The following is a 16,567-nucleotide window of genomic DNA, read 5'->3' as shown; positions in this document are numbered from 1 at the left end:
CAGAAATAGAAATTTCAACCAAACACGAAATACTGGCAATGTATGTAATTGCACCCAGCAGGAAAACCAGAACACTCCATCTCAACAGTATATAACAAAAAAGTGCGTATACTTAATGTTCACTTAAACAGCTACATATCCTCCAAAACTAGTCTAAATAATTCACTTTCAACTCTCCTAGTAGATACAGGAGCAGACGTATCAATTATAAAAAAGGGTCAAATTGACATTAATTTCACAATAAATAATTTACAAATAACAGATCTAAAGGGCATTGGACAGGGAGTAACAAACACACTAGGTACAGTCAAAGCAGATTTAATAGGAGATGATCTTTTGATAGCACACAAATTTCACATAGTAAATGATAATTTTCAAATTCCAAGCGAACTGGACTGGACTTTATCAAAAAATATAATTGCGTTTTAGATTATGGAAAAAATGAAGACAGATTAATTCTAAGGCCCCGCGATTTTCCACAAGATATAATAATTCAAATGACAAATACACCCACAATCAATACAATCTAAATACCCCGAAGATCAGAAGTAATTCGACAAATTAATATAAAATCCAACAACTCTGAACTTTTTATTCCCCATCAACAACTAAAAGAAAGAATCTTCATTGCCAATACAATAGCAAACAAATGTCAAACTTTCGTTAGAATCATAAACACTGCTGACAGAATCGCAATTATTCAAAACTGCGATATAAAAACAGAAAATCTTAATGATCACGTACTAATCAAAAGCAGTATAGAAAATAAATCTAATAACAAAGAAAAATTAGGAAGACTTAATAAAAAATTCCCCCAATTTGCTAGTAAACAATTAAATTCAGTGAAAAAATAAAGGAACCTATCAAAAAAATGATTACGCCTAGAACGGTTACACAAAAAAGAAACTTTGATGGGTAGTTTGGCGCTAATCTGCTCCAAATGAAAAAAAAAAAAATTAATTATATAAACCAGCAAAATGGAGCAACTTCCAGGCACAGTGGCAGAACTACAAACAGTAGAGAAATACGTATTCCAAAGAACTTGAAAACGCACGAAACAGTTACATTTCGAAAAAGGTTGATGCATCGAATGCGAAAGACGATGTGGAGGACAATAAAACAATAAGTCCTAAACGAAGAGAGAACAGAAATTAGCAAAATTATGGTGAAATCCATCGAGATATGGTTTTGCTGCATCTGCCGGAAAAGAATGTTTTTAGGACGGTCATACTCTTGTCACTGTGTCTCGTGTAAGGGATGGTTGCATCGGACAGGTTGTTCTGGACTAGACCCCAAAACCAGACGTCCATGTAACTTCTATAAATCTTTTGTGGCTCCTTGCTGTTCACGTCCTAGGACGTCCCGTAATCTGCGACGTAGCGCCCCCCCCCCCTCCGCTACCTTCCAGCAGCCCCGCTGCTCAGCAAGCCACAACAAGTACCCGCTGTTGCTCGCGCCCAACGACGTCACCAACTCACACGGCTGCTCCCACTCATACCTACAATCTCCGTAGTAGAGTCGGGAGCAATACCGAGCAACAGCCCCTGCCCCGTCTTCTTCCCCCCTCTTTTCCGGCAGCAATTGTGTAGGTCAGGGACTCTTAGTCCCTACCTCCCTTTGCACCGTTTGCCAACACAGAATATATACGTTTGCGACATTCGCCCAATGCAGCTCCTGCCATGGATGGTGCCACTCTCCTAGATGTTCTGGACTCCGCGACGGCAACCCCCCGACGGGTTTCATTGCCATGTTGCCAGGCCGCATACCCAAATACACCGGGTACCCCAATGCCTACCCAATGACGTCTAGTCCCAGGGCCTCAACAGCAATCGCGTTCTGACCTTCCACAACCCAGGCGTAGTCACCCGTCACTTACCCCCAGAGTGACGACGTCTCCCCCTATGCACTTCAGAATTCTGCAGTTAAACTGTAATGGATTAACTGGGAAGATCACGGAGATAGTCGACTTCATGAAGCGGCACAACATCCGCATTGCTGCGATTCAAGAGACTAAACTCACATCAAGATCTGCATTGCAAACCTGATCTGGGTATAGTGTCCACAGAAAAGATCGCGAGAGCGGAAATGGAGGCGGCCTCGCGTTTATCATACACCACACTGTGCAATATGATATATTTGATCCCGACATCGACCGCAGGAACAGTGTCTTAGAACGTCAAGGATTATCTGTCCGGTCGGGCGATGCAAACCAACATCTACATCCTTCCTGTCACCTGCTGCCCCAGTGGATACCGCCCTGATATCAGCGGCGTACTCACTGGAAACAATCGCATTATCTTAGGCGAGTTCAATACCCATCACGATCTATGGCATTCAAACTTGCGGTTGGACAGTAGGGTTGAGATGTTAGCAGATCAAATAGAAGAAACGACGTTCTGCACTATAAATGGAGACGCCTCCACACGTATTGTAGGAAGCTGTCACAGTGCCCTCCCTATCCCAACTGATGCCCGCCAGGGGGAGCGTCCTTTCCGCAAGGTCATTGAATCCGCCTCGGCTCGCTTCATTCCCGCCGGTAGAGGCCGCAAGTTCAGCGAGAGAACGTGACCTTATAAGACAGCTCGATCCCGGCGACCCCCAAATAAGGGATATAAACCAACGCATCAGATTGCTTGTGGATGAACACAAGCGGGCGAATTGGGGGAGCACCTAAGCGGTTGTAACCTCTCTGCCGGTGTAGGTAAACTTTGGTCCAATGTAAAGTCCCTATCTTATCCGTCTAGGCACAATGACAAAGTTTCCATCGCCTTTCCATCATCTTTAGCCAAAGAGGCTGGGGATGCCATCGGTCATGCTAAACCATCCAATGCAGTGGGCCCAGACGGCATAGCCATGCCGATGCTAAAAAGCCTAAGGAAAGAGGGTTTCAAATATTTAGCACATGTCTTCAACCTGTCTCTTTCCACCTTTGTCATACCCGAAAAATGGAAAATGGCCAAGGTGGTCCTGCTACTAAAGCCTGGGAAACCAGCTAACATAGGAGAGTCATATCGCCCGATATCTCTCCTATCGCCAGTAGCCAAGACGCTTGAAGCCATTTTGCTCCCCCACTTCAAAGCAAATTTGCAGCTAGCCTGTCATCAGTATGGCTTTAGAAAACTCCATAGCACCACCACCGCGCTAAATGCCATTAGCACCCAGATAAATTGTGGTTTAAATCAGAAGCCCCACCATAGAACAGTACTCGTAGCGCTAGACCTATCAAAAGCTTTTGATAGGGTCAACCATGGCACGTTACTGCAAGACTTGGAAGGGTCTACCCTTCCCCCATGTCTTAAAAGGTGGACCGCCAATTATCTGGGTGTTCGGAAGGCATCGGTGCAATTCAGAAACGAAATATCAAAGCCAAGAAGAATTAAACAAGGGGTGCCTCAGGGTGGTGTCCTATCCTCGCCCCCCTCCGCTACCTTCCAGCAGCCCCGCTGCTCAGCAAGCCACAACAAGTACCCGCTGTTGCTCGCGCCCAACGACGTCACCAACTCACACGGCTGCTCCCACTCATACCTACAATCTCCGTAGTAGAGTCGGGAGCAATACCGAGCAACAGCCCCTGCCCCCGTCTTCTTCCCCCCTCTTTTCCGGCAGCAATTGTGTAGGTCAGGGACTCTTAGTCCCTACCTCCCTTTGCACCGTTTGCCAACACAGAATATATACGTTTGCGACATTCGCCCAATGCAGCTCCTGCCATGGATGGTGCCACTCTCCTAGATGTTCTGGACTCCGCGACGGCAACCCCCCGACGGGTTTCATTGCGCCATGTTGCCAGGCCGCATACCCAAATACACCGGGTACCCCAATGCCTACCCAATGACGTCTAGTCCCAGGGCCTCAACAGCAATCGCGTTCTGACCTTCCACAACCCAGGCGTAGTTACCCGTCACTTACCCCCAGAGTGACGACGTCTCCCCCTATGCACTTCAGAATTCTGCAGTTAAACTGTAATGGATTAACTGGGAAGATCACGGAGATAGTCGACTTCATGAAGCGGCACAACATCCGCATTCCTGCGATTCAAGAGACTAAACTCACATCAAGATCTGCATTGCAAACCTGATCTGGGTATAGTGTCCACAGAAAAGATCGCGAGAGCGGAAATGGAGGCGGCCTCGCGTTTATCATACACCACACTGTGCAATATGATATATTTGATCCCGACATCGACCGCAGGAACAGTGTCTTAGAACGTCAAGGATTATCTGTCCGGTCGGGCGATGCAAACCAACATCTACATCCTTCCTGTCACCTGCTGCCCCAGTGGATACCGCCCTGATATCAGCGGCGTACTCACTGGAAACAATCGCATTATCTTAGGCGATTTCAATACCCATCACGATCTATGGCATTCAAACTTGCGGTTGGACAGTAGGGTTGAGATGTTAGCAGATCAAATAGAAGAAACGACGTTCTGCACTATAAATGGAGACGCCTCCACACGTATTGAAGGAAGCTGTCACAGTGCCCTCCCTATCCCAACTGATGCCCGCCAGGGGGAGCGTCCTTTCCGCAAGGTCATTGAATCCGCCTCGGCTCGCTTCATTCCCGCCGGTAGAGGCCGCAAGTTCAGCGAGAGAACGTGACCTTATAAGACAGCTCGATCCCGGCGACCCCCAAATAAGGGATATAAACCAACGCATCAGATTGCTTGTGGATGAACACAAGCGGGCGAATTGGGGGAGCACCTAAGCGGTTGTAACCTCTCTGCCGGTGTAGGTAAACTTTGGTCCAATGTAAAGTCCCTATCTTATCCGTCTAGGCACAATGACAAAGTTTCCATCGCCTTTCCATCATCTTTAGCCAAAGAGGCTGGGGATGCCATCGGTCATGCTAAACCATCCAATGCAGTGGGCCCAGACGGCATAGCCATGCCGATGCTAAAAAGCCTAAGGAAAGAGGGTTTCAAATATTTAGCACATGTCTTCAACCTGTCTCTTTCCACCTTTGTCATACCCGAAAAATGGAAAATGGCCAAGGTGGTCCTGCTACTAAAGCCTGGGAAACCAGCTAACATAGGAGAGTCATATCGCCCGATATCTCTCCTATCGCCAGTAGCCAAGACGCTTGAAGCCATTTTGCTCCCCCACTTCAAAGCAAATTTGCAGCTAGCCTGTAATCAGTATGGCTTTAGAAAACTCCATAGCACCACCACCGCGCTAAATGCCATTAGCACCCAGATAAATTGTGGTTTAAATCAGAAGCCCCACCATAGAACAGTACTCGTAGCGCTAGACCTATCAAAAGCTTTTGATAGGGTCAACCATGGCACGTTACTGCAAGACTTGGAAGGGTCTACCCTTCCCCCATGTCTTAAAAGGTGGACCGCCAATTATCTGGGTGTTCGGAAGGCATCGGTGCAATTCAGAAACGAAATATCAAAGCCAAGAAGAATTAAACAAGGGGTGCCTCAGGGTGGTGTCCTATCCTCGCCCCCCTCCGCTACCTTCCAGCAGCCCCGCTGCTCAGCAAGCCACAACAAGTACCCGCTGTTGCTCGCGCCCAACGACGTCACCAACTCACACGGCTGCTCCCACTCATACCTACAATCTCCGTAGTAGAGTCGGGAGCAATACCGAGCAACAGCCCCTGCCCCCGTCTTCTTCCCCCCTCTTTTCCGGCAGCAATTGTGTAGGTCAGGGACTCTTAGTCCCTACCTCCCTTTGCACCGTTTGCCAACACAGAATATATACGTTTGCGACATTCGCCCAATGCAGCTCCTGCCATGGATGGTGCCACTCTCCTAGATGTTCTGGACTCCGCGACGGCAACCCCCCGACGGGTTTCATTGCGCCATGTTGCCAGGCCGCATACCCAAATACACCGGGTACCCCAATGCCTACCCAATGACGTCTAGTCCCAGGGCCTCAACAGCAATCGCGTTCTGACCTTCCACAACCCAGGCGTAGTCACCCGTCACTTACCCCCAGAGTGACGACGTCTCCCCCTATGCACTTCAGAATTCTGCAGTTAAACTGTAATGGATTAACTGGGAAGATCACGGAGATAGTCGACTTCATGAAGCTGCACAACATCCGCATTGCTGCGATTCAAGAGACTAAACTCACATCAAGATCTGCATTGCAAACCTGATCTGGGTATAGTGTCCACAGAAAAGATCGCGAGAGCGGAAATGGAGGCGGCCTCGCGTTTATCATACACCACACTGTGCAATATGATATATTTGATCCCGACATCGACCGCAGGAACAGTGTCTTAGAACGTCAAGGATTATCTGTCCGGTCGGGCGATGCAAACCAACATCTACATCCTTCCTGTCACCTGCTGCCCCAGTGGATACCGCCCTGATATCAGCGGCGTACTCACTGGAAACAATCGCATTATCTTAGGCGATTTCAATACCCATCACGATCTATGGCATTCAAACTTGCGGTTGGACAGTAGGGTTGAGATGTTAGCAGATCAAATAGAAGAAACGACGTTCTGCACTATAAATGGAGACGCCTCCACACATATTGTAGGAAGCTGTCACAGTGCCCTCCCTATCCCAACTGATGCCCGCCAGGGGGAGCGTCCTTTCCGCAAGGTCATTGAATCCGCCTCGGCTCGCTTCATTCCCGAAGGTAGAGGCCGCAAGTTCAGCGAGAGAACGTGACCTTATAAGACAGCTCGATCCCGGCGACCCCCAAATAAGGGATATAAACCAACGCATCAGATTGCTTGTGGATGAACACAAGCGGGCGAATTGGGGGAGCACCTAAGCGGTTGTAACCTCTCTGCCGGTGTAGGTAAACTTTGGTCCAATGTAAAGTCCCTATCTTATCCGTCTAGGCACAATGACAAAGTTTCCATCGCTTTCCATCATCTTTAGCCAAAGAGGCTGGGGATGCCATCGGTCATGCTAAACCATCCAATGCAGTGGGCCCAGACGGCATAGCCATGCCGATGCTAAAAAGCCTAAGGAAAGAGGGTTTCAAATATTTAGCACATGTCTTCAACCTGTCTCTTTCCACCTTTGTCATACCCGAAAAATGGAAAATGGCCAAGGTGGTCCTGCTACTAAAGCCTGGGAAACCAGCTAACATAGGAGAGTCATATCGCCCGATATCTCTCCTATCGCCAGTAGCCAAGACGCTTGAAGCCATTTTGCTCCCCCACTTCAAAGCAAATTTGCAGCTAGCCTGTCATCAGTATGGCTTTAGAAAACTCCATAGCACCACCACCGCGCTAAATGCCATTAGCACCCAGATAAATTGTGGTTTAAATCAAAAGCCCCACCATAGAACAGTACTCGTAGCGCTAGACCTATCAAAAGCTTTTGATAGGGTCAACCATGGCACGTTACTGCAAGACTTGGAAGGGTCTACCCTTCCCCCATGTCTTAAAAGGTGGACCGCCAATTATCTGGGTGTTCGGAAGGCATCGGTGCAATTCAGAAACGAAATATCAAAGCCAAGAAGAATTAAACAAGGGGTGCCTCAGGGTGGTGTCCTATCCTCACTTTTGTTTAATTTTTACATATGAAAACTACCTTCGCCAGCAGAAGGAGTTACTATACAGAATAAACGGCTACCTCCCTGATCTCTCCAGTTTTTTCGCCTCGCGAAACCCGGCATTATCACCGAATAAATCATCCGCCACCCTATTTACAACTTGGACGTCCAAATGTCGACCATTTTGAATATCCACGTCGATGGCACTACGCTACCGATTGTCCTGCACCCCAAATGCTTGGGTGTGACGTTTGTTCAGGATCTACGTTTTGGTGAGCACGCAGCCGCAATTTTTCCAAAAATCCAGAGCCGTAATAAAATCCTCAAATCCCTTGCTGGCAGTACTTGAAGAAAAGACAAAGAAACGCTCATTACCACATACAAAGTACATACAAAACAAGAAGAAGCTACAGGCCTGCCAAAATACTGCGCTTAGAACCGCCACGGGCTGTCTTCTTATGTCCCCAGAACACCATCTACATAATGAGGCGAGAATACTCCCCATCAGGGAGATAAATGAGATGCTAACCAAAGAGATCCTGTTGAATACCCAGAAACCTGGCCATCCCAAGAGACATCTGATTGATGAACCAGCACCGCCTAGGGACTTAAGGAGTCATCTCCGTAAGCATTTTAAGGAAACACGGCACCTGAGAACTCAGCCGTATGAAGCAAAAAAACACAAGCAGGTCCTTAGTGAACTCCACAAACAGGCGTCGGACCTTTATGTCGGGAATTGCCCGGTGAATCCAGTACTCGGGGAGCAGTACCCAAAACTTGCGGAAGAGGAACGCATACTCCCCAGGGAAACGCGAGTCACTCTGGCTCAACTTCGTTCTGGAAACTGTAACAGGCTGAACTCTTACATATCCAGAATCAACCCCGACATACAAAATGTATGCCCCGCTTGCAATGTGTCCCCACATGACACCAACCATCTCTTTAATTGTAATGTGGAACCAACGCCCCTACCACCCCTTTCATTATGGTCCACCCCTGTCGAAACAGCAAGTTTCCTTGGACTCCCCTTTGAGGATATTGATGACAATTTGTGATCGGTCGCAGCTATTAGGTGGGGCGAAACATTGCTACGACAACCACAACAACAAGACCTGAATAGAAATATACCCAATGTGACATATATAAACTACGTAAAGCCTTGTGATAAACAATTCAAATTTAAGAAATTAGAATTAAATGAGCTCAAGAGTATACTGAAAGCAATGAATAACAAGAAAGACTACAACTTGATATTCCCAAAAATAATACTATGTGAATTTAATTTGCTGGGCCCAATCCTCCTTGAAATTATTAATGCGTCGTTCGAACTGGGAGAGTTTCCAAAAAAATGGAAAACTTCAATGGTGGTACCAGTAGAAAAAGTTAAAAACACGCTAAATCCTGAAGAGTTTCATCCCATCAATATGTTAATGACCGAAAGTAAAATACTTGAAAAGGTGGTGCATAAACAATTAGAAGGCTACATGGAGAATAATCGGCTAATATCGGGAAAACAATCGCGATTCCGACAACGTCATAGCTGTGGGTCTGCAATAAATCTAGTAATTTCACACTGGGAGTATGTATAGTGGCTATTTCAAGTGGATTTCAAGCGAGCATTTGAAACAATTGATAGAGGAATTTTGTTAAAAAAAATGAAGCAGTACGGAATTAAGGGAGCCAAATACAGGTGGTTTGAAAGTTACTTAAGTAACAGATATCAGTGCACTAAAGTATCGGAAAGTGTATCAGATCCAGCAAGAATAATGTTAGGCGTACCTCAAGGCGCAGTTCTTGGGACGCTACTATTTTTAATATGGTCGGTGCAAAAGGGTGAAATAAGGCTCGAAAGCCGATCTCTAGGCTACCTACAGATGTAAGTTGCCGGAATGTTTTTAAGAGAAAGAAAAAGTCATCATATGTTTGATGTTCATATTCAATCTTGTTTCTTTATTTAAAATCTTAATCTATTTATACAATTTTTGGTGACACAAATTTAGTTTCTAACTCCGCCTTACTTGTTTCGTTTTCCCATGACTTCCAACCCTTGGAAATGCTTTGAAGGGCAACCAATCAGATTTCCGTTAGGTACCTAAGCAGAAATATTTACATTTATAAATATTCATTGTCTAACTGAAGCAATGCATTGCAGGAGGTCAGTACTCATGTTCATTGGTTGTGTGTACATATTTATGCTCTCAGTGAAAACTCATCTGCCTGGCAGATGCCGTTCGGAGTCGGCATAAAACATGTAGGTCCCCTCCGTCCAATTTGTAGGGAAAATCAAGAGGAGCACGACGCAAATTGGAAGAGAAGCTCGGCCTTAGATCTCTTCGGAGGTTATCGCGCCTTACATTTATTTTTTTTTTTTATATATGTGACATTTCTACCCTAGCCCTTGAGATTGAAAAATTATTTCGTTTGCATAATGAAATAACTTTTCTGTTTGCTGAGTTAGAAAATACATTTGTGTTTTGTTTGGATTTGTTTATACTAATTTCTTATAGTTCTTATCTTATTTCTAAATACTTTTTTAAATTGTTATTATGTAGTTCCTTACATTTACCTTTAATTTCTAAAGTGGAGTTTACTCCTTTTGTGCTTACAATTGTATACGGGCCACGGTATAGGCTTTCATTTTTCTTTTTATTTTCTATTCTTACATACACTAGATCTCCTATTTCAAATATATGTGTCTTCACATTTTTGTCACACTTCGGTTTTCTGTTTAGTTTTACATTGGTTATTAATTTTTTTTGCGTTGTTTATGGACGTTTGGAGTCTCAGTTTCAACTCATTAGCGTAATTTTCAATGTCGTAAATTTTGTTTACATTGTTTATGTTATGGCTTGGTATTGTGGGTAATTTTCCAAACACTAATTCAAATGGTGAATACTGGGTATCTACGTGTGGGGCGGTATTGTGTGCGAACGTGTAATACGATATCCACTTGTCCCATTCATAATCGTCGGCGAATGAAAGTAAATATTCATTAAGAGTTCTATGATTTTTCTCAAGTGCTGTTGTTGTTGTTGTAGCAATGCTCGCCCCACCTAATAGCCGCGACCGATCACAAATTGTCATCAATATCCTCTAACGGAAGTCCAAGGAAACTTGCCGTTTCAACAGGGGTGGACCATAAGGAAAGGGGTGTTAGAGGCGTTGGTTCCACATTACAATTAAAGAGATGATTGGTGTCATGTTGGGACACATTGCAAGCGGGGCATACATTTTGTATGTCGGGGTTGATTCTGGATAGGTATTCAGGACGAAGTTGAGCAAGAGTGACACGCGTTTCCCTGGGGAGTATGCGTTCCTCTTCCGCGAGTTTTGGATACTTTTCTTTAAGTACTGGATTCACCGGGCAATTCCCGGCATAAAGGTCCGACGCCTGTTTATGGAGTTCACCAAGGACCTGCTTGTGTTTTTTCGCTTCATACGGCTGGGTTCTCAGGTGCCATATTTCCCAAAATGCTTACGGAGATGACTCCTTAAGCCCCTAGGCGGTGCTGGTTCATCAATCAGATGTCTGTTGGGATGCCCAGGTTTCTGGGTATTCAACAGGGACTGTTTGGTCAGCATCTCATTTCTCTCCCTGATGGGGAGTATTCTCGCCTCATTATGCAGATGGTGTTCTGGGGACATAAGAAGACAGCCCGTGGCGATTCTGAGAGCAGTATTTTGGCAGGCCTGTAGTTTCTTCCTGTGGGTAATTATTAGGCTTGGCGACCATATGGGTGAAGCGTAGCACGTAATCGGCTGGCTAATTGCTTTGTATGTAGTCATGAGCGTTCCTTTATTTTTCCCCAGGCACTGTCAGCGAGGGATTTGAGGATTTTGTTACGGCTCTGAATTCTCGGAACAATTGCGGCTGCGTGTTCACCAAAATGTAGATCCTGATCAAACGTCACACCCAAGATTTTGGGGTGTAGGACAGTCGGTAGGGTAGTGCCATCGACGTGGATGTTTCTCAAGTGCTCCTATTGTTTGGTGGTGGTACGGGGTTGAGAATATTTGTTTAGTGTTAATTGGATTACATACGTTATTCATCAGTTCATTTACGAATTCTGATCCTCTGTCTGACTTAAGTGTTTTAATGAAGCCGTGTTTTAAGATAAGTTGTTCGACTAAAGCGGTTGCTATAGTTTTGGCGTCTTTATTTTCAATCGGGTGTGCTATTACATATTTTAACAAATCGCATTGTATTGTTAATATGTATCTGTAGCCGTTTGATATGCGCAAATGGCCTACAGTGTCAATCGTTATGCTCGAAAATGTTGGCGTTGGTGTGTTTGTCACTACAAGTGGTTCTTTTGTGTGTCTTACTACTTTATTCTGTGTACATTTTTAGCAGCTATTAATAAATTCTTTTACCATCTGTCTCATGTTTTTCCAGATGTATTTTTGTTTAGGTTTTAAAATTGTTTTTCGAATTCCTAAATGACCTGCAATGCTAGAGCAGTGGTACTCGTCTATCAGTTTGTATTTCATAATCATACTTTCTATTTCTGTTGGAGCTTTGTATATTAAAAATTTTATTGGCGCGCGTTTATTCATTTCTAACCCATTATATTTCTTTTTGAATGCATTCATATCGATATTTTTAAATATAAAATCTTTTTCACAAAGGGCTAGCTCCTTTATATGTGAATTCCTCAGTAAAGCATTGTTACGAATATTAGCAAAATTAAGGGGTGCTGCTATCTCCAAGCCGATGCTAAGCAGTGACGCGGATTCACATCAATAATTCAATCATTATGTATCTACATAAACGAAACAATAATTGCGTCTACACATATGTACTATGTACGTATACGAGCAGCGGAGAGTCAATGCACAAACACATGCATATATCTGAGATACTCCTAAAAGTATGCAATGAGAAAAGCTATAAAATTGTGCAATTGTAGTTACAGCTAAGAAGTTTGAGAGCTGATGGACTAGAAGATTCTGGAAGCGCCTAGAAGATGCGAATGTTGAAATCAAAGAGTATAAAAGGCAACAAGTGTAGAGGCGCTGGAATTCAGTTTGATTTGAGCTGTCAAGCAGTTTCGATTAAGACGCTATCTAGCGAGCAAGAGCAATATTATTTTGAAATTCAGTTTCATTTGAGCTATCAATCAGTTTGGTTATTAAGCAAGTTATTCGTTACACAGTTTGAGTGTTATTGTGAAGTACTTTAATAAAGGCCATTTTGCATTATTACATATTGGAGTTATTTATTCAACAGTTTAGTGATTCGAACTTAGCAGAGGGTTGCAAATAAGAGGATTTGGAAGTAAGTTCGTTACAGTATGTAATTTCTCCAACATAGAATATTGATTCAAAGGGTCATCGCTACAAGTTACGTGCACTTCATTATTAATTATTTTAATTGTAGTACTACTTTCTTTTTCAACATAAAATTTAAATTTCTTCATTTTCTTCACGTCATTAAAAGATGGGCATTCCCAAATGTGAAGTTGATCAGCCTTTTTATGAGACATGCTGTCTTCTTTAATGGGTCTACCGGTATTCTTATTATCTTGCGCTATTTCTTTTTCTCGATTATCCTTCAATTTTGCTGCCTTGCTTCTAGTTAAAATGTGTATACTTTTTCTATCTTCTTGCTCATTTTTGCTTATTGGAATCATTGATTTGAGTATGTCACTATCCATCTTGATGCGTGATAGTGCATCTGCATTGGTATTGATTTTCCCTTGCTTGTATACGATTTCAAAATCATATTCTGACAGGTCTCTTCTAATTCGTGTCATTTTTGATGATGGATTTCTATGCGAAAATAGTGATATTAGTGGTCTGTGGGCCGTTACCACGATGGATTTTCTTCCATAAAGGTATGTTCTAAAAGGCTAATAACTCCTTTTCTATAATGGGTTTGTTTATATCATGCTTTTGCAATGATTTGCTGGCATATGGTATTGGTAAATCATGTCCTATTTCCCCTTGTGATAATATGGCTCCTAAAGCGACATCAGATGCATCTGTTGTAAGTATAAAGGGTTTGTCAAAGTCTGGGTACTGTAAGATGGCTAGGTTAATTAGATTTTCTTTTAGGCTATTAAACGCCTTTTCTCATTCTTCTGGACAAATAAAGGGTTTTCCTTTTTTACATAGTGAGTTGAGGCATTTGACGATTTTTGCGAAGTCCGAGATAAAACGTCTGTAATAATTGCAAAATGCAATGAACCTTCTAGTCTCGTCTGGATTTGTCGGTTTGGGGTAATTGCGTACTAATTGGCATTTGGCTGCGTCGGTTTTTATACCTTTGTCCGCTATTAAGTGGCCTAAATAAATTACTTCTGACTTGAGGAATTGATATTTACTAGGGTGTAGTTTGAGATTGTAGTATCTTAATCTGTCAAATACTTTAAATAGATTCCTGTTGTGATGTTTTAGGGAACATCCGAAAAAATTGTGTCGTCTACGTAGAGAAAAGCTTCACATTTACGACCGCTCAATGCTATTGTTAACATTCTTTGGAAACTGTTTGAGGATATTTTCAATCCAAATGGTAGACGCTTGAATTGGTAGTGACCATCTTGTGTCGAAAATGCCGTTGGAGGTCTTGAGTCATTTTGTAGCGGTATTTGGTGAAAAGAGCTTGTCATGTCTAGGGTTGTGAAATATTTCGCTCGTCCTAAAATATCAAGTATGTCTTCTAATCTTGTCAATGGGAATTTGTCGCTTACTATTTTGTCATTTAGTTTTCTATAGTCTACTACGAAGCGCCATTTCTTATCGTCACTTTCACTTTTCTTTGGTACTAAAAGCAAAGGAGAGTTGTATTGGCTAACGGAATGTTCAATAATGTCGTTGTCGATCATTTCTTGTACTTGGCTCTGAATTCGTACCTGTTGTGTTTGAGGTAGTCTATAGTTCTTTATGTATACGGTGAGTTGTCTGTGAGATTGAGTTTTTGGTCATAGAAATTATTTACTGAAAGTTTCTCTCCTTCTAAATGAAATATTGACTGATATTTTCTAAAAATTTCTGTTAGTTCTGTTTCTGTGTATTTGTCTAAATTTTCGAGTTTTAATATTTTCATAAATTTTTTGAATCGTTCATTGTTGTAGGTATTTGGTTGACAATTGGCTTTTAAAATCGTGTAGTTTGATAATTTTTCTGTATTAAATTCTAATTCTTGAAGATTGACTGCATGTGTGTTGACGTTTAAAATCTTTACATGGGAAATTCCCTTAGCTGGTGCAATTGAATTCGCTAAAAATACACCTTCTTTTTATTCTTTGTTTAACACTACGCTATCTTCTTGTATGTTTAGTTTAATTGGCAAGATTATCTCTGTCCTTGGTGGTATCCGTACTGTTTTTTGTGATGGTAATTTTGTATTGATTGGTAAAATATGTTCTGTATTGTTGACATTTATTGTAATGGTGAAAGTTTCGTAGTTAATTATACAAAGGTGGTTCATTAAAAAGTCTCTACCTATTATTCCGTCTATTGATATTGGAAAATCGTCGTTTACCAGTTGAAAATGTATGGCTAGTTGGTCTTTCTGTATTACAAAATTGAGCTTAGATGCGCCTACTGAGTAGATCTCTTCTTTGGTTATGCCTGTTAGTTTGCATTTGGAGCTGCTGTCAAAGTCATACTCGTTATTAAATGGATTTTTGCAAATTGAAATATCCGCTCCTGTATCTATGAGGAATATCATTGGCCTATTGAGTTCTAAGTTATTTATTATTACGTAGTTAGTTAAATTTTCTGTAATAACGTAAACACAATTGGGCCTAGGGCTGTTTATATTTCCCTGCCCCCCGGAAGAGTGCCCTCGTGGTCCTCCGGGTCGCCTTGGTTTCCCTGAAATTGGACATAGTTGACTCTGCGTCTGTTCCTCTCATTGCTCCTTAACTGCTGAGTTCCAGTCGTGTTACTACGGTTTTGGTTGTGGTAATTATTTTGTCTTTGGTTAAAGAATATCCCTGGTTATTATTTTGAATGTTAGGTCTGGGATTATTTGAATACCTGTTAATTGAATTATTGTCCCGTCCATGGTTGGGCATGTTCCTTGAACCATTTTGTTGTCTGTTATTATTGTTGCTGTACCTAGGCTGAAAACTATTTCTGCTGTTGTTGTTATTCTGCCGATAAGTGTTTTGGTTGTAATTGTTGTATCTCATAGAGTAGTTCTGTCGATCATTTCTGAAGAACAATACATTTCTGCTGATGTTTTAGGTTCCTTGCTCTATCTCTAAGGCTAGGTCAACAGCGCTATCAAATGGTTTCGGTAGTGCGGAAAATACCGTTTGTTTTGACTGTTCATTAAGTCCGTTTTTGAATAGCGTTAGGCTATATTGCTCAATTAAGTTTGCAATCAAAGATTTGTGTTCGTTCGATGCACTCGCACTAATTGTAAAATTTTATTTTTATAGTTCGATATACTTAAATTTCTTTGACTAAGATTGGCAAATTGGTTCTGTATATGTGGTACTGTAGCTGTGCTTTTATACTTCCTTTGTAAGGTGGTTTTGAGTTCTTCAAATATTGTTGGGGTTTGAATTCCAATCAAATTTGTCTTCACCGTTTGACTCAGTTTTACATAAATTACAAAGTCGATAAGTGCTGGTTTTCTTGCCTCGGCTAAATCATTATAAATGATTTCTGTGATATTTAAAAAGGCTTCCAGGTCTTTGTAATTTCCGGAAAAGCTCGGAATAGCTTTTAAGGATAATTGTAAATTAAATTCCGACATTGTTGTTACGCTTTGAGAATTGTCTTTTTCAAAAATGTTTATAGGAAACTCTATGTTTTTGTCTATATCGTGAGGAATTTCAACTTCGTATTCGTATTTAGACAAAATTTTCAAAAGTTTGTCTCTTATTTTCCAGAATAACTCTAAAAGGATTTTCTTATGTTCTTTCGTAAGCTTTTCAAAGTACGCATTGGTAATACTTCTTTTAGTTTCTAATTCGGTATATAGAACGACTATATGTTTTAAAAATGTATCTTCTCTTACTCTAAGTGACTTGTTTAGGCATTTATATGATTTATTGAATTTTTCTTCAGATAATTTTATTTTCTCTTCTAGCTTTGGCCAAATAGACATTTTTTAAATTTGGTAATTTTTCATATTACATTGT

This window comes from Eurosta solidaginis, chromosome X (assembly GCF_040869045.1).
Source record: "Eurosta solidaginis isolate ZX-2024a chromosome X, ASM4086904v1, whole genome shotgun sequence".
In the NCBI taxonomy this organism is placed as follows: domain Eukaryota; kingdom Metazoa; phylum Arthropoda; class Insecta; order Diptera; family Tephritidae; genus Eurosta; species Eurosta solidaginis.
The sequence above is the reverse complement of the archived record's forward strand: the minus strand, read 5'-3'. Positions refer to the sequence as shown.